Raw genomic sequence first — 18,124 nt, 5'->3', positions numbered from 1 at the left:
GACATTACAGCTGAATCAATGGAAGTGGGTATAGAGGGATTCAAACACTTTTTCTGGATATTTGTGATGATTCATTGATTCAGACACCAATATATTTGCGTTTGGGGATATTTCACATGTTAATGTAGAGATTGGTTCATTGGATGAGGTCCCTTATTTGGGTCACATGTTGCAAGATGTTTCCTCTCTTCAAATGATGTTATTCAGGAGTTTTACTCACACACGAGTGGGCACAAATGACCACTCCTACTTGCGCCGGATGTCCTGATGTCACTACTAGGATTGGTCATCCGCACCCCCAAACACTTTCTTCGTCATACAAGAGAGGTGTTAGGTTAGCCTTGGATAGAGGATCTGTCTTTCCTTGACTTCCTGTGGAGGAGGATCCATGGCATTGGGTTGCAGAGGAATTTGTGGAAGCTAGACCTGCACACATGTTACAAGATGTTTCCTTTCTTCAAATGACATTATTAAGGAGTTTTACTCATATGCATGAGTGGGCACCAATGACCACTCCTGCTACTTGCACTGGATGTCCTGATGCAAGTACTAGGATTGGTCATCCGCACCCCCCAAACACTTTCTCTGTCATACAAGAGGGTGTTAGGTTAGCCTTGGATAGAGGGTCTGACTTTTCCTAACCTCATTAGTCAACCAGGGACACCCTCTACTCTATGAGGCAGAGATGCATGATGTGATCACCATTGATAGGGTACTAGAGCCGTCAGCATCGTGATCAGAGATTTGGAAGCAGCTTATTGGAGCCTCATAGGGTGGCACATTTCAAAGGCCTACTACTGGCTGGCATTAACTGGAGAGACCCTCTCAGTATATGACAGCCCAGCGGAAATCTGATATTCTCTTATCCATTCCCCCTGAGACCACTGGGTGCAGCTTTAGGATGTCTCTCTGTATCAGCATGAGCTTCAACAGCTGTTCCTTCATACCTTTTCTTTGCAAGTAAAGTGTGGCTGATTACTAAAGAAAACTGATTACAACGAAGTGCTCATGCTCAACAGACTAGTTGGAGCTGATGCAAAGTCACATACATCACGTATACAAGCCTCTCAAGGCGGTCTGGGGGGGATGGGGGCAAGAAGCCATGGAGGGGGGGTGTATTGCTATCTGGGCCTGCCTGCATCATGAAGAACAGCCCCAGGTGCGCAAGAACTGAAAACGGATCTCCAGACGAGCTCGAGACTCGCCCTGCACCTGGTCCCACCAGCCCTGGAGGGAGTGGATGATGGAAGTCCAAAGCTCTGCCAAAGTCGCTTGTATTGAAAGGCTCTCCCTGCCAAAAACCTTCTGACAGCGTGCCTTCCAGATGTGCCATCTAGTAAGACTCCCTACGATCCCCCATACCTTAGAGCAGTCTGCTATGGGCTCCAATACCTGGCGGTTGGGTAAAACCAAGCCGACGACTGCGCAAGACCCAGCCTCAATGATGAAAATCGTGTCCTGCATCTTGGCCTCATACAAAAGGTGACGGCCTTGGTTGATTGCTTGCCAACAAAAAGCTCCCCACGAGATACAACCAAGGCTAGGTGCCAGATGGCAGAAAATGTAGCATGCTCCTCTCCACACGAGTTGTGCCACCTCGCACGACCAATGGCAGTGCTTTGGAGTTTCCAAAAGTTGCTATGCGCAGTGTTTACACCCTCCATCCTGCTGCATCTGGGCTAGCCAGCTCCCCACCGCTAGACCTCTATGTGCCAAAAGCCATAGGAAATACGATATCCTCCTTGGCCTCTAGCTATCCCATAGGCGGCGCCAGAAAGTCCAATGGAAGGCATTCGTGATGTGCTCCGCCCAATATCTGCTATGAGAAGGCACCCACAGTCCATGTCCTACATCAGTACATGTTTGCCAATCCTAGCTGTGTACTCCAAGAACCTCAGTGGCTTCTTGGCGACCGCAGTGGGCGGCCATAGCCACTCTCTAGGGTTCCACTCCACCTTATCAAGTGGCCTGCTCTCCCATATCCAGAGGTGCCACTCCCGGAACTCCTCCCAGAACACATAAGGGTCTAGACGCCAGGTCTTTCCCTGAAGACCAACCACATGAATCCTCCTCCAAGGAAGGACAACGATCTCCTCATCCTGGTGCCCTCTGTCAAGGACCAAACGCCCCCTCTCCTACACAGTGAAGAAAATCCCGTAGGGGGTGCCACCCACTCTAATTGTCACCTGTAGGGGGATACCTGCCAGTGAAAATCTAGCGGCCCATACCTCGCCAGGCTCTACCGGCTCTCGGATCGAGGGGTCAAGCCACTCCTAAGGTATCGCTAAGTCAATCTCCCTTCTCCTCAGCTTTGCTCCTCCTTGACAACCTGATGCCTGCTGCAACACCTCATGGTCCACCATCTTGTACACCTCTCGCCATGTTGTGATAGTGCGAGCAAGGCCGGCCTCCCAACCAGCCCACTGGATATGGGAGCACTCGCCAATTTGTATCTTGTCCCTATCTCTGATTTGGGGGTTCGAGACCATCGGTTGGCAGTCTATCTTCTCCTGGCATCCTGGGGGGCTTTGAATTAGGGCTTTACGGAGGCCTTGCCACACACGAAGTAGGCTGTGGAGGAAGGAGGATTTGGGGGGCGTGATCTAGGCCGCCATGAAGATTTATCTCAAGGATAGCCTCCAATAACCACCAAGCCTTGGTCTGCACTCTTGGAAACCCTCCTATAGTAGGACCTTCCAGGTATGCCCTCCTGGCATGAGCCCGTAGACTACTAGCTTGCCCAAAAGGGCCAGGCTCTGGAACTCTGGGTCTATGATCCCAAGCCCTCCCTCAGACCGATGCCGGATGATGGTCGCCCACGCCACTTGGCCCAAGAATCCCTAGAACCGTCCGAATCAGCCCAAAGAAAATTCTGCACTAGGTGGCGAAGCTAGACTACACAAGATGAGGAAAAGTACCAACACGAGGCGATGTATGAAGCCGTCGCTAGGACCTGGTTGACCACCAGGGCTCGACCCGCTAAGGAAAGGCGGATAGTACTCCAGTAGGTTAGCTTCCACCTGATAGAGTCGAGAATTGGAAGAAACTGCTGGGCAAGAGTAGTGTCGAGTCCCACCTAGAACCTTTGGTATCGGACGGTCTGCCCTCTGCACACCCATCTGAATCCCAAGTGGACGCCCCACTCCGTGCTAGAGTCTGGGTCCGTAAGAAAACCAACTGACTTTCGCCAATTGTTTTTCGCTCCTGTTGCAATGCAAAACACCTCCACAGCTAGTCTCACTCTCTCTAGCATCATCTCATCGTCCTCTATATAAAGTGCGGTATCATTTGCATACTCTGAATCTAACAGCTCCGACTCCTCTCTCATCGGAAGTCGAAGGCTACGTAGCCTGCTCACACGTGACCAGAGGAAGTAGGATATCGCCTTTGCAAAGAGTAGGAACAAATACGAGGCCAAAGGACAACCCTGCCGGACTGATCTCTCCAATCGAAACTCCTCCCCCCTCCTACCACCTATGAGAACCCTCCTAGTAGCCGATATGTAAAGTGCAAAGATCCCGCGGATCCATGCTTGGGGTAAGCCCAACCTCACCATGGTGCCATCCAAGAAGTCCTAAACAACCCTGTCATAGGCTTTCTCGAAGTCCAGGAGAAGTACAGCCAATCCCTGCTGACCATTGTGCTAGGCAGCCCACTCAGCTGCCTCGAAGAAAGTGAAGACATTGTCTAGGATGCTTCTATCCTAGACAAAACCTGTCTATGTGTCATGAATGATGTTTGGAAGCACGGGGCGGAGTTGCCTACCGATCATCTTGGCCAGTGTCTTATAGGTCACAAACAACAGGGTGATCAATCTCCACTAGGATAGCTCCAACCGGTCTCCCCCTTTGGGGGGGGGGGGGGACTGATGAGACCTGCCAATAGACTCCTTGGTATCCGTCCTGAGCTGAAAATCTCCTGAAAGGCCAGCAGTAAGGGGTCCTTCAACAACTCCCAGTAGGTAGTGAAGAAGGCCTTAGCGAGACCATCCTCCCCCAAGCATTTCTGCCTGTCCTGTGCATGAAAAGCCTCCTCTAATTCCTTCTCTGTGAAGGGGTCTAGGAGGGAGCGTCCCATCTCCTCTGCGATGAGGGACAGAATCTGGTCCTAGACCTGCTGTCTACAATGCTGTCCTCTGGCTGAAACTGCCTCCTGGAAACGGTGTCTGTAGTAGTTAGTGGCAATCTCCATCACCTCATCTAGCCTATAGAGCGAATCCTCCTATACTGATCTTGGAAGCTGCGAATCTGATCTCCTGAGGTGCCAGGTTGATGCACCTAGAAAAACTCCTTGCACATGGTGCCCCCCTTCTGCGCCCAAAAAGTTGTTGAGGTATGGAAGGAAAATCCGAGCGTCTGTCCTCAAGGCTAGCGAGGGCTGCCCCTGCATGCATCTCTTGTGCGTGGAGAGTGGGGTCCCCTCGTTCCTCCTGGAATAGTCTTTGTGTGGCTGCTAGGTCTTGCCGGAGTGCTCTCTTCTCCTCCCAGCTCTACTGCCTAGCCTGTAGGGCTGCCTTTTGGCGACTTTGCTAGGACCTCTGCAACCTCCTCTGCGATCCGGTCCCACTTTCTCATCTAGAGCTACTCAATCTGCCTCCTCACCTCCTCCCTTTTGTAGATTGAGTTAGGGATCCCAATAGGATTGTGTGTCCAGGGCTGAAACTGGGGCATCAAGTGTCAGGAGCACTGGAGACAAAGTGGTGCCGGCCAACTGCCCTACCTGGCCTCGCGAGAGCACCTCCACTCTCCCACATAGAACCTGTCTAGCCGCTCCAACAAAACTCCGCTCAGCCTCCTGTATCCCCAAGAGAAGTCCAACAACCTCTCCTTCCCGGGGAAAGCTGGGTCCCTCCAAGCATCGCGTGCTCCTACTGCGAGGAGGAAGATCTCCCATGCCTCTTGCTCCTCCCCTGCCATACCCTGGTAGTTTTTGCCTCTGCCCTGCTGGTCCTCTAAGGCCTCCAGGTTGTTGAAGTCTCCTCCAAAGATCTAGGAGTCCACCTCTGGGAGTCTTGCTACGATCTCCACCTAGAACCTCCTACATGCCCTAACCTTAGTAGGGGCATAAACATTGAGGACTCCAAGGCACAAGTCCCCAATATCCAATCTGATCCATAGAACCCTCCCTGCCACAATCGTCCCATGATCACGTACATAGGCAGTGAGGCTCGGGCCAATAGAGGTGCATACGTCTCCACTTCTACTATGGGCGCCGATGGCGTACTCCCAGTAAGTGTGGGAACTGCCTAGGAGTACCTTCTCTACCCGATGGGCCTGGGCGGAGGTGAGCTTGTGCTCCTACAAAAGTAAGATATCGATCCGTCCGGCAAGGGCAGGTTGCAACTCCTACCGAACAATCAACTTCCAGGAACCACGTGCCCCACTATAGTGGAGACTATTCACATTCCGAGATGCAAAATGTAGACTCATAGGAAAACCTGTGACTGACCGAAAAGACATCTGTTCGGAGTGGAAGCTGCTGATGAAGAAGAAGAGCTATGGGGCATGTGAATACGCGTTGCCGCAGGCCTGGACTGTGAACTCCATTCCCCCATGGTGGCCCTTAGGCGCACCATGGGGGTGATAAATGCTCCAGGTAGTACCACCAAGGCATCTATCAACCAGGCTGAGAGTTGTAACTTTGTACACTGGTAGAAACGGGCAGCCTGTGCCAGGGGCCACTCGATCACATCCATCGGTGCTCTCCACTGTGGAGGGGCTCGAAAGATAATGCTAAAATGTGGGACCTCCGCACTAGCCCACCAGTTAATGCCCATCATGCAACCTGGCCACTGTTGGGAAAATAGTGCTAGATCTCCTTCTCCCATCCACCGGGAGATGTGGTCTGCCACTTGACTCTTCACCTCCTCCCCTATCTGTCATCGTCCGATCTCCTGAGTGAGAGGTCTGAAGGAAGAACGCATAGTTTGGTCCATCCAGTGGTGCTAGTAAATGGACCTTGCTGTTCTTTGACTTGCATACCACGAAGATCCCCACCTCCACAGGTAGTGGAAACTCTCCACGCTCCGCAAAGGTGGATGTTGAGGACTGTGGTCTTGCCGGGTGGGATGAGCAGGGGGGCTGCGGGGTGCTCTGCTGGGGGGCAGTCGCTTGCCCTCCTGCTCCCTGCTTTACCGTGGCTATGTCTGAGGGCTACTGACTGCAGCCCACCCTGCCATCTCCATCTGTATCGTGTCGGGACCCGTGTAAACCGCCAGCGTCCACCTGTGGACTTGTTGGCGGAGCCGCCTTGGCGCGTACCTGCACCAAACAGACATATGGCCCTCTTGGCCTAAAGAAATAGCACATTTACTACAAACTGACTGGCCCTCTTGGCCTAATGAAATAGATCATTTCACTGCAAACTAATTGGCCCTCTTGGCCTAATAAAATCAAACATTAAAACCTTAAAACAACTGACCCTCTTGGCCTAATGAGATCAAACAGAACAGCACCTATGCATCCCTCATTGGAATAAGGCAGATATATGAAAAGACACTCCATTCCAAGGGAAAAAATAGGGCTCTCAGCCCTATACTAAATGCATCAAGTTGTGAATGCATGCAATCTGCTGTCTGATGCCCAAAGTCATGGCAATGTAGGCATTGCCCTGATTGCCTAGTCACAATAACTGCTGCTTGAAGGAGTGTCCTCTTGCCTCAATCTCCAGGAACTTTGGTATATTCTTTGTATCTTTCACAGCCACCCGTACCTTTGGGACTCCCATGACTGTCATTGCATCCGCGGAGGAGGCATAAGAAATTGTGCCAAAGAGCCATCCAAAGTCCTCCACTAAACTGGCGATACTCTACCGCCAGTCCGGGGAAAAGTAAGGTGACCGGATGTCTAAGGAGCCTGTTATGGAGTGCAAATGCCTCCACTGTGAAGCCACTATACTAGGGAACCATATAAATGACCCCCTTCGTGGAGACATAGGGTGAACTATCCACTAGCTCACGAGCTGCGTCCGCAGAGGTGAATCGAACCATGAAGATTCCTTGACCCATAAGAACTTTTTTTCTTTTGCAAGTAAAATGTAGCTGATTATATCAAAATGAAAAAACCGATTACAACAGAGTGCTTATGCTCAACAGACTAGCTGGAGCTGATGAAAGTCACAAGTACATCATGTATACAAGCCTCTCAAGGCGGTCCAGGGGCAAGAAGCCATGGAGGGGGGTGTATCGCTATTTGGGGTTGTTTGCCTGCATCACGAAAAATAGGTCCTGGCCGCCCCAAGTGCGCATGAAATGACATCGGAGCTCCTGACGAGCGCTGGACTTGCCCTGCACCTAATCCCATTGGCTGCGGAGGGAGTGGATGATGGAGGTCCAGAGCTCTACTAGGGTTGCCTGTACTGAAAGTCTCTCTCTGCCGAAAGCCTCCTGACACCGCGCTTTCCAGATATGCCAATCAGTAAGACTCGATCTCCTATACCTCAGAGCGGTCTATTGTGGGCTCTAGTACCTGGCGGATGGGTAAAGCCTCTAAACCGACCATTGCGCACGACCCTGCCTCGATAATGAATATTGTGTCCTGCATCCCGGCCTCATACAGAAGGTGACAGCCCTGGTTGATTGCCTGCCAGCAGAAATCTCCCCATGAGATACATCCAAGACTGGGTGCTATACCGCGAAGGATGCGGCATGTTCCTCTCCAGATGAGCTGCGCCGCCTCACACAACCAAAGGTAGTACTTTGGGGTTTCCAAAGACTGCTGCGTGCAACGCTTGCAACCTCCGTCCTACATCTCGGCACCACCAGCCATAAGAAATATGATACCCTCCTCGGCCTCCAGCTATCCCATAGGCGGCGCCAGAAGGTTCGTCGAAAAGACTCCGTGATGCTGTGCTCCGCCTACTGCTTGCTACGTGACGGCACCCAATCCATATCCTCCTGCATCAGTACGTGTCTGCCAATCCTAGCGGCGTACTCCAAGAACCTCGGTGGCTTCTTGGCGACTGCAATGGCCAGCCATAGCCACTTTCTCGGATCCTACTCCAACTCATCAAGTGGCCTGCCCTCCCAGATCCAGAGGCGCCACTCCTTGAGCTCCTGCCAAAAGACAAAAGGGTGTAGCCGCCATGTCTTCCCTTGAAGGCCAATCATCCGAATCCTCTTCCATGAAAGGAGAGCTATTCTCTCATTCTGCTGCCCTCTGTCAAGAGCCAGACGCCCCCTCTCCTGTACGGTGAAGAAAGTCCCAGGTGGAGCGCTGCCCACTCTACGTGCCACCTGTAGGGGGATGCCTACTAGTGAAAACTTAGTGGCCCATACCTCCTCGGGCTCTATCGGCTCTCGTATCGGGGGAGCAAGCCACTCTTGAGGTATTGCTGCATCTATCTCCCTTCTCCTCAACTCCACTCCTCTTTGGCAACCTGATACTCGCTGCAGCACCTCCTTGTCCACCGTCCTGTACTCCCCCCGCTATGTCCTAATGGTACGAGCCCGGCCAACCTCCCAACCAGCCCACTAGATGTGGGGACGCTTCTTGATCCTTGACTTGGAGGTTCCAAATCACCGGCTGACAGTCTATCTCCTCCCGGCAGCCTTGGGGGCTCTAGATTAAGGCCTTACAGAGACCCTACCACACGCGGAGCAAGTTGCGTAGGAAAGGTGATCTAGGAAGTGTTGGGAATAAAGGCCTCGTGCCTTTTAAATGTGCTCGGGTGTGAACACACCCTTAGCACTTGTACTTAGACATATATATCTATCTAAAAACCTAAAGGTACTGACTCGTCATTGTACTTGAAAACGTGCTCACTCTCTACTCTGCTCTCTCGTACTCTCTCTATCTCTCATTGCGCGTAACGACTGTCTGCCTTGATCTCTGTGCCTAATCAGTCTCTACAAACTGGTATCAAAGCGTAAGGTGTTGCAGACGATTGTCAGGCTGAAGCAAAAGACTAGCGTGGTGATGAGACAGCTCAAAGGCGAGCTCTCGGTGGGCAGCAGACTGACTGTCGACGGATGGGTTGACCGTCAAACGTAGGACCAGGTGGCGTGTGACAGGATACACTGCCTGTAGGCGACGACTGTTGGTGCTCGACGGACCGGACGAATTGGACGTGCCGAGGACAGGACGGGGCAACCACTATGTAGATGTGACCTGAACGTGACGGGACTGCAGTTGGTCGAGGGTCCAGCATGGACCACGGGTCCACGGCGACAGCAGGCATAACATGACTTATGCTAACGGCAACTACAGCGACTGCGGCGACTACAGCAGGCCGTCAGTCATGCAACGCCTGGCGGGTCAACAGACCCGTCAAATTTTTTTGAAAATTTCAATCTTTTTTTGAAATTTCTTTTACCCATTGATGAGGTTTCACGCGCGCAAGCACAAAATCTCAGATCTGTGAAAAATTGGCCTAGAAATTTGGGACTTTTTTCGAATTTGGGGATCTCAACACAAAATTGGACAATTTGACTCAGAAATTGTAAAGTCCATGCACATTTGCCCGGGAATTTTAGGGTTTTTCACATTTTAGTGAAATTCTTTCAATTTCACTGAAATTAGTGCATGAAAGACTTGGAAAATTTGGGAATTTGTCCAGATTTGATGCGAGCAAGATGCAACAGTGATATCTGTCTCAAAAATTGCAGGAATTTGTGACATTTTGTCCCCGATATTTGGGTCTTTTAATGTACATGCGCAAATTGGGCTGAAATTAACCTAATTTCTCGACATTGAGGCACATTGGACCTCGTGCAATTTGGGGCTTTTGCAGTTTGGATAAAATTTGTGCAGCATTTGATCATTTTATGTACATGCGGGTTAAATTCCGCACAATTTTGGACATCAACACTTGGTAAAATTTCGGGGTTTTGCTGAAATTGCTCTATTTTGGCAAAATTAACCTGTCCTATGCATGACAGAGGAAATGCAGACGTGTGTTTGATGCTTTGAGCACAAAATTTTGGGGCTTTTGACCATTCGTGTCAAATTTTATGCCCGTGGGTACATGTACAACAGAAATTGCAGCTGAAATTTTGGGATTTCTCATGTAATGTGATGCATATTCCCTTGGAATAGCTGTAATCAGTTGGATAATGCCGTAGGACATGGTTTGGTGCTCCTGAAAATTTAATTACAGATCTGAAATCTGTACTTCTGCGAGGTCATTTATTGCTGATTGGTACTTGTTTGTACCTTGGTCACTTGGGTGATTGTTTGGGCCTACATTTGCTAGTTTTTTTGTCACATTTGGGCTGAAAATCATGCCTGGCAGCAATGACAGCAGTAATCTGATGCACATAAAGAAGCTTGAAGGCGCACATAACTTTGCAGTTTGGCAAAAACAGTGCTACAATATCCTATTACAAAAGAAGCAGGCAAAGCCAATCAAAACCAAAGGGGCAAAGCCCGTGGACATGAATCAGGACGATTGGGATGAGTTGAATGAGCTTGCATGCTCAACCATAGAGCTATTGATTTCTGATGCCTTGCTCTTCAACATTGAAGGTTTGGATTCTGCATATGCTATATGGACTAGACTGGAAGAACTATATGCACACAAGAGTGTTGCAAGCAAAGTGTATTGGCTGAAAAAGCTTATGGATTTGCGTATGAAAGAGGGTACAACAATGTCTACTCACTTGAGTGAGTTGAACTCCATTTTCAGTCAGCTGGTTGCCTTGAAGTTCATGATTGATGAGGAATTTAAGGCTACTTTCTTGCTTTGCACTCTACTAGAGAGTTGGGATACATTTAGGACTGCTATGAGCAATTCTAATGTAATCCTTTTGTATGCTGATGTAGAGAGTGCTCTACTTATGGAAGAGATGAATTGGTACAACAATGCATCCAGTAAGTCTCCAATGCTTTGCATACTAGGGGCAGATCATAGCAAAAGGGCAAATATGATGGCAAGGGACGCAGTAAATCACGTGTCAAAGATGTTGAATGCCATCATTGTGGCAAGAAGGGTCACTTTAAACGTGACTTCTACAAATGGAAGAAAGAGAAAGGAAAAGGCAAGAAGATAGAAGATAGCAAGGAAGAGAAAAAGGACAGTCAGCCTAAGAATAGCAGTGTAAAAATTGAAGAAGTGAATGTAGTCACTCATGACAGTGACAGTGGGAGTGATGTACTCATTGTCTCTTCACACTTTGGTGCACATGCTTTACTTGCAGGTACAGATGATGATATGCATACCTAGATTCTTGATTCAGGTGCTTCCTTTCATGTCACCCCTCATCGTGAGTGGTCTTCCGCCTATACAGGGGGTTGACATGGTGTTGTCTATCTTGGGCACAACTATGCATGTGAGATTGTGCAGTTACAGTTTCACCATGGCTCTGCCTTTACACTTCAGCATGTACGACATGTACCTCAGCTCAAGAAGAGCTTGATTAGCACAGGGCAGCTAGATGATGATGGTTTTCATACCACCTTTGGTGATGGAAAATGGAAGATCTGTAAGGGATCTAGGGTTATTGCCAGAGGTTGCAAGAGTGATACTTTGTATCTACTTCATGTATCTAGTGTGTATGACCATGTGGTTGCCGTGACCGAAAAGCCAAGCGTTTCTTTGTGGCATGGCCGGTTGGGACACATGAGTCAAATAGGAATGAAAGTGCTTTCTTGTTTGGGTTACTTGCCTTGTCTTCGTTATGCTGATTTTGAGGATTGTGATCATTGCATTTATGGCAAACATGCAGACGTCTCACAAAAAGTCTCTTTCTTTGACATCTTCTCCTCTAGAGTTAGTACATTCAGATGTATGTCAAATGCCAAGATTATCTTTAGGGGGAAATAAATATTTTGTCACCTTTGTCAATGATGCTACACAGAAAGTATGGGTTTACCCTATTCGTAGCAAGAATGAAGTGCTTGACAAGTTTAAAAAATTCTTGGCATTAGCTGAAAATCAAACAGATAAGAGACTTAAGTGTCTTTGCTTTGACAATGGTGGGAAATGTGTCCAAGGTCTTTCAGGCATTTTGTGACAGCAAGGGATAAAGCGGGAGCTAATTGCCCCTCATAATTTGCCCTAAAATGGAGTTGCAAAGCGTATAAATCGGACCATACAAGATAAGGTCTGTACAATGCTGTCTCATGCTACATTACCCCATGGATTTTGGGCAGAGGTTATTATGACAGCCATTCACTTAATTAATCGGTCACCAAACATGTCTTCAAGGGGGGAGTTCCCCAAGAAGCGTGGTCGAGCAAGCCACCTTTATATGCTCATTTGAAAGTGTTTGGCTGTGAGACTTTTGTGCACATTTGTAAAGAAAAACGCAACAAACTTGAGCCAAAGTCCTGTAAATGCATTTTTCTAGGATATGGTGACGAGGGTGAAATGGGGTATAGATTGTGGGATCCTGAGAAAAGGAAAGTAGTACACAGCAATGACATTATCTTCCGGGAAGATCGCATGCATAAACAGTCCGAAAAGACTCAGGAGGTCCGTAGGGTTGTATTCTGGGAATAAATACCTTTTGGACAGCAAAATGTGCCCGTTGTACAGCAGCAAATACTTGCTGTAAAATGCAGAAAATGATGTTGGAAATGATCAGCTAGGTATTGCCCATGAAAATGAGCCATTACATGTGCAGGAATAGCCAGGACAGCAAGCTGTTAATGCTGATTTGCAAGCTGTAATGCCAGGACAGCATGTTGAAAATGGAAATTTGCAGGAACAACCAGCATACAATGACCATTGGGTTAGAAGATAGTCTAGGGCTACTAGACAACCTGACAGGTTTGTTCCTGGTGCAATTAATGTGGCTGATTATGTCATGCTGACAAACTGTGGTGAACCGTCTTGCTTCAAGGAAGCAATGGACAGACAAGACAGCAAGAAATGGTATAAAGCCATGCTGTCAAAGATGGAATCTCTTGAAAAAAATGGTACTTGGGACTTGGTGCAGTTGCCTAAAGGGCAGAAAACCCTTCCATGCAAATGGGTTTATAAGATGAAGGTCACTTCTGGTTCCTCACCAAAGTACAAAGCAAGATTGGTTGCAAAGGGGTACAAGCAAGAGCATGGAATTGACTTTGATGAGATTTTCTCTCCTGTAGTCAAGATGACTACATTGAGAACCATTTTGGGCTTGGTTGCAGTTGAGGATATGGAGCTCATACTGATGGATGTAAAGACTGCGTTTTTACATGGTGATTTGCATAAAGACATATATATGCAGCAATCTGAAGGGTTTGTTGAACAAGGGAAAGAAAAAATGGTATGTAAACTCAAAAGGAGTTTGTATGGGCTGAAACAAGCACCAAGAGAATGGTATCATAAGTTTGATACATTCATGCAGTCCCAAGGCTTTCATAGAAGTCAAGTGGATCACTGCTTGTACACCAAGAAGGCATCAGATGGCAGCCTGATTATCTTGGTTTTGTATGTTGATGGCATGCTCATTGCTGGCAGGGATACTCATGCCTTAGACTCATTGAAGCAAAGTCTTCATGGCAGCTTTGACATGAAGGATCTGGGTGATGCAAATCACATTCTTGGCATGTGAATACTCAGAGATAGATGGAAAGGCTTACTCTATCTATCTCAGTAGGATTATATCACCAAAGTTTTACAGTGTTTCAATATGGAGGGAGGGAAAACAATTGGGGTTCCATTGCCTCCATATGTGAAACTTAGTGCAAAGGACAGCCCTACATTTGATGATGGGAAGGCTGAAATGGCTAAGATACCATATGCTTCAGCCATTGGCAGTTTGATGTATGCTATGGTTGCTACACGTCCTGACATTGCCTTTGCAATGGGAGTGGTTAGCAGCTACATGGAAACCCCTGGCAAGAAGCATTGGGATGCAGTGAAATGTACTATGAGATATCTTAAAAGCACAAAGGAGTTGTGCATCTGCTTTGGAAAGCAGAAGGCATCTGTTCTTGGCTTTACAGATGCAGACTATGCTGGTCATGCGGATTGCAGGAAGTCCACTTCTGGGTATGTGTTTACTTTCATAGGAGGAGCAATCTCTTGGATCTCCAGGCTATAAAAGTGTGTTGCATTGTCTACTACAGAGGCAGAGTATGTGGCTGCCACTGAGGCATGCAAGGAGTCTTTATGGCTTTCACGTCTGGTGGGAGAGCTTGGCATCACAGAGTTACCTGTTCTCCAATGTGATAGTCAGAGTGCTATCATGCTAGCACGGAATCCTGTCTTTCATGCAAAGACAAATCACATACAGGTGAAGTACCACTTCATTAGAGAGATACTTGACAGCAAAAGCATTGAGCTTGTCAAAGTACATACAGATGATAACCCTGCAGACCTTCTCACGAAGGGTCTTCTAGCAGAGCGGTTTGCTCATTGCTGATAGATGATGGGAGTTCGATAGATATATGTATTTCAGCTTTGAACATACCTAGACTTAGTTGATTCTTTTCTCCTCTTAAGGCACATTGCCTTTAGGTGGGAGGTTGTTGGGAATAAAGGCCTCGTGCCTTTCAAATGTGCTCGGGTGTGAACACACCCTTAGCACTTGTACTTACACATATATATCTATCTAAAAACCTAAAGGTACTGACTCGTCATTGTACCTGAAAACGTGCTCACTCTCTACTCTGCTCTCTCGCACTCTCTGTCTCTCACTGCGCGTAATGACTGTCTGCCTCGATCTCCGTGCCTAATCGGTACCTACAAGGAGGGTGATCTGGACTGACGTGAAGATCCATCTCAAAGACGGCCTCCACTCACCGCCAAGCCTCAGTCTACAATCTTGAAGACCCTCTTGCAATAGAATCTTTCAGGTCTGCCCTCCCAATGTGTAAGGCCGTAGACAACTAGCTTGCCCAAGAGGGCCATACTCTGATACTCTGGGTCAATGATCCCAAGCCCTCCCTGATCGATGTCATATGATGGTCGCCCATGCCACCTTGGCCCTAGAATCCGTGGAGCCATCTGACCCAGACCAAAGGAAGTTTCGCACTAGGCGACGAAGCTGTACTACCGTAGGATGAGGAGAAGCACCAACATGAGGCAATGTACCAGGCCATCGCTAGGACTTGGTGAACAACCAGGGCCTGGCCGGCTAGTGAGAGGCGAGCCATTTTCCAGTAGGTCAGCTTTGTCCGAATAGAATCGAGGACTGGAAGAAACTACTGGGCGGGAGCCATGTGGAGTCCCACTTGGAACCCTAGGTACCGGACGGTCTGCCCTCTGCTCACCCATCTAAATCCCAAGTGGACGCCCCACTCCGTGCTAGAGTTCGGGTCTGTGAGGAAACCAACCAACTTTTGCCAGTTGATTTTTGCTCCCGTTGCAGAACAGAACACCTCGAGAGCCAGTCTTACTCTCTCCAGCATCAACTTATCTTTCTCTATGTAGAGAGTTGTATCATCTGTATACTCTGAGTCTAATAACTTATCTCCTCTCTCACTGGAAGTCGGAGGCTGCGTAATCCGCTCACACATGACCTAAGGAAGTGAGACATTGCCTCTACAAAGAGTAAGAACAGGTACGGGGCTAGGGGGCAGCCCTGCCAGACCGATCTCTCTAGCCGAAACTCCTCGGGGGAAAGCCAACCTCACCATGGTGCCCTCTAGGAAATCCAAGTCCACCCTGTCATAAGCTTTCTCGAAATCCAAGAGTAGTACGGCCAGTCTCTACTCACTCTATTGAGCCCACTCTGTCGCCTCAAAGAATGTGAATACATTGTCTAGGATGCTCCTATCCTAGACAAAGCCTGTCTGTGTGTCATGGATGATGTCTGGAAGCACGGGGCGTAGTCGCCTACCAATCATCTTTGCCAGTGCCTTATAGGCCATTGACAATAGGATGATCTGTCTCCACTGGGAAAGCTTCAATCGGTCTCCCCCTTTGGGGAGAAGACTGATAAGGCTTGCCGAAAGGCTCCTTGGCATCTGTCCTGAAGTGAAAATCTCTTGGAAGGCCATCAGTAGGGGGTCCTTCACCACTTCCCAGTAGGTAGTGAAGAAGGCCTTAGAGAGGCTATCCTCTCCTGGGAATTTCTGCCCATCCTGTGTATGGAAAGCCTCCTCTAGTTTCTTCTCTGTGAAGGGGACTAGGAGGGAGCGTTCCATCTCCTCTGTGACGGGGGACGTGATGTGATCCCAGACCTGCTGTCTACATCGTTGTCCTCTAGCTGAGGTTGTCCCTACTGGAGCAGGCGTGTGTAGTAGTCAATGGAAATCTCCATCGCCTTGTCTAGGCTAGAATGAGTCCTCCCATACTGATCTCGAAGGCTACATATCTCCTCTCCTGAGGTGCGAGGCTGGTGCACCTGGAAAAACTGTCTGTACATCATGCCCCCTTCCGCGCCCAGAAAGCTGTTGAGTTGTAGAAAGAGAATTCCGAGCGCCTGTCCTCTAGGCCAGCAATGGTTGCTTGCACGTGCACCTTCTGTGTGTGGAGGGTGGGATCTCCTAGTGTCTCTTGTAATAATCTCTGCGTGGCTGCAAGGTCTCACCGGAGTGCTCTCTCCTTCTCCTAGCTCTGCTGCCTAGCTTGTATGGCTGTCTCTTGGCACATCCTACTCGACTCGGCTAGGATCTCTACAACATCCTCTGCGATCTGGTCCCTCTTGCCCCACTCCGTGGTCCACATCTGCTCTGTCTGTCTCGTCACCTCCTCTCTCCTATAGATCAAGTCAGGGATCCGACAGGATCGTGTATCTAGGGCAGATGCTGGGGTATCTAGTGTCAGGAGAACCGGGCAATGATCGAGAGCCTCCCCACTCTCCTACATAAAACCTGTCCAACCGCTCCAGTAGGACTCCACCTAGCCGCCTATATCCTCAAGAGAAGTCCAACGACCTCTCCCTCCTTTGGAAGGCACAGTCTCTCCAGGCATCGTGTGCTCCTACTGCCAATAGAAAGACCTCCCATGCCTCTTGCTCCTCCCAAGCCATGCCCTAGTAGTTTTTCCCTCTGCCCTTGCTGGTCCTCCAAAGCCTCTAGGTTGTTGAAGTCTCGTCCAACGATCCACGAGTCCACCTCTGGGAGTCCATCCGCGATCTCCACTTGGAACCTCCTGCGTGCCCTAACCTCCGTAGGGGCATAGACATTGAGGGCTCTAAGGCACGAGTCCCTAATATCCAATCTGATCCATAGAACCCTCCCTGCCACTATCGTCCTGTGGCCTCGTACACAAGCAGTGAGACTCGGGCCAATAGAGGTGCATACGCCTCCACTCTTGTCATGGGCACCTATGGCGTACTCCTAGTAAGTGTGTGAGGTGCCCGGGAGTACCTTCCCTACCCGCTACGCTTGGGTGGGAGTGAGCTTGTGCTCCTGTAGCAGTAAGATGTCGATCCATCCGGCAAGGGCAGGCTGCATCTCCTACGGAACAATCAACTTCTTGGAACCACATGCCCCACTGTAATGGAGACTATTCACATTCCAAGATGCAAGGTGTAAGCTCATGGGGAAACCTATGATTGACCAAACAAGCATGTATTCGATGTGGAGGCTGTTGATGAGGAGAAAAAACTATGGGGCATGCAAGTATGCTTTGCCGCAGGTCTGAATGGCAAACTCCAACCCCCCATGGTGACTCTCAGCCGGACCATAGGGGTGACAAATGCTCCAGGTGGTACTATCAATGCATCTTTTAGCCATGCTGAGAGTTGTGACTCTGTACACTGGTAGAAATGGGCCACTTGTGCCAGGGGCCACTCGATCACATCCCTCGGAGCTCTCCACTATGGAGGGGCTCGAAAGATAATGCTCAAGTGTGGGACCTCGGCACCAGCCCACTAGTTAATGTCCATTATGCAACCGGGCCACTGCTGTGTAAACAGCGCTAGTCCTTCTCCCATCCACTGGGAGATGTGGTCCGCTACCTGACTCTTCAACTACTCTATCTGTGTCGTCGTCCAATCCCTGAGTGAGAGGACTGAAGGAAAAAAGCGTAGTTTGGTCCATCCGGGGTGGTGCTAGTAGATGGACCTTTCCCCTCCCTGACTTACAAACCACGAAGATTCCCACGTCTAGAGGTGGTGGGAACTCTCCGTGCTCCACAACTCTGAGGTAGAACCATGGGCAATTGCGGAAGAACTCCTATGGCAACAGTTGTGCTTGTCTCACGAAAGTGTGACGAGCGGCAGGGACAGATGAGTTGGTGGCTGTGTGGGAGGGGGAAAACTGCTCGTGTGAGGAGGATGTGGGCGTGTGTGGCTCATAACCTCCTG

General features: G+C 49.2%; 1 protein-coding gene across 4 annotated transcripts in view; it reads right to left on the bottom strand.

Moving 5' to 3' along the window:
- The window catches only part of BGAL17 (beta-galactosidase 17), a 274,438-nt gene that overhangs the window by 18,393 nt on the left and 237,921 nt on the right, over positions 1 to 18,124 (bottom strand). The window lies entirely within an intron of this gene.

The sequence above is a fragment of the Lygodium microphyllum genome, chromosome 14 (assembly GCF_053477565.2).
Source record: "Lygodium microphyllum isolate KBCC chromosome 14, Lygodium_microphyllum_v1.1.10, whole genome shotgun sequence".
In the NCBI taxonomy this organism is placed as follows: domain Eukaryota; kingdom Viridiplantae; phylum Streptophyta; class Polypodiopsida; order Schizaeales; family Lygodiaceae; genus Lygodium; species Lygodium microphyllum.
The sequence above is the reverse complement of the archived record's forward strand: the minus strand, read 5'-3'. Positions and strand labels throughout refer to the sequence as shown.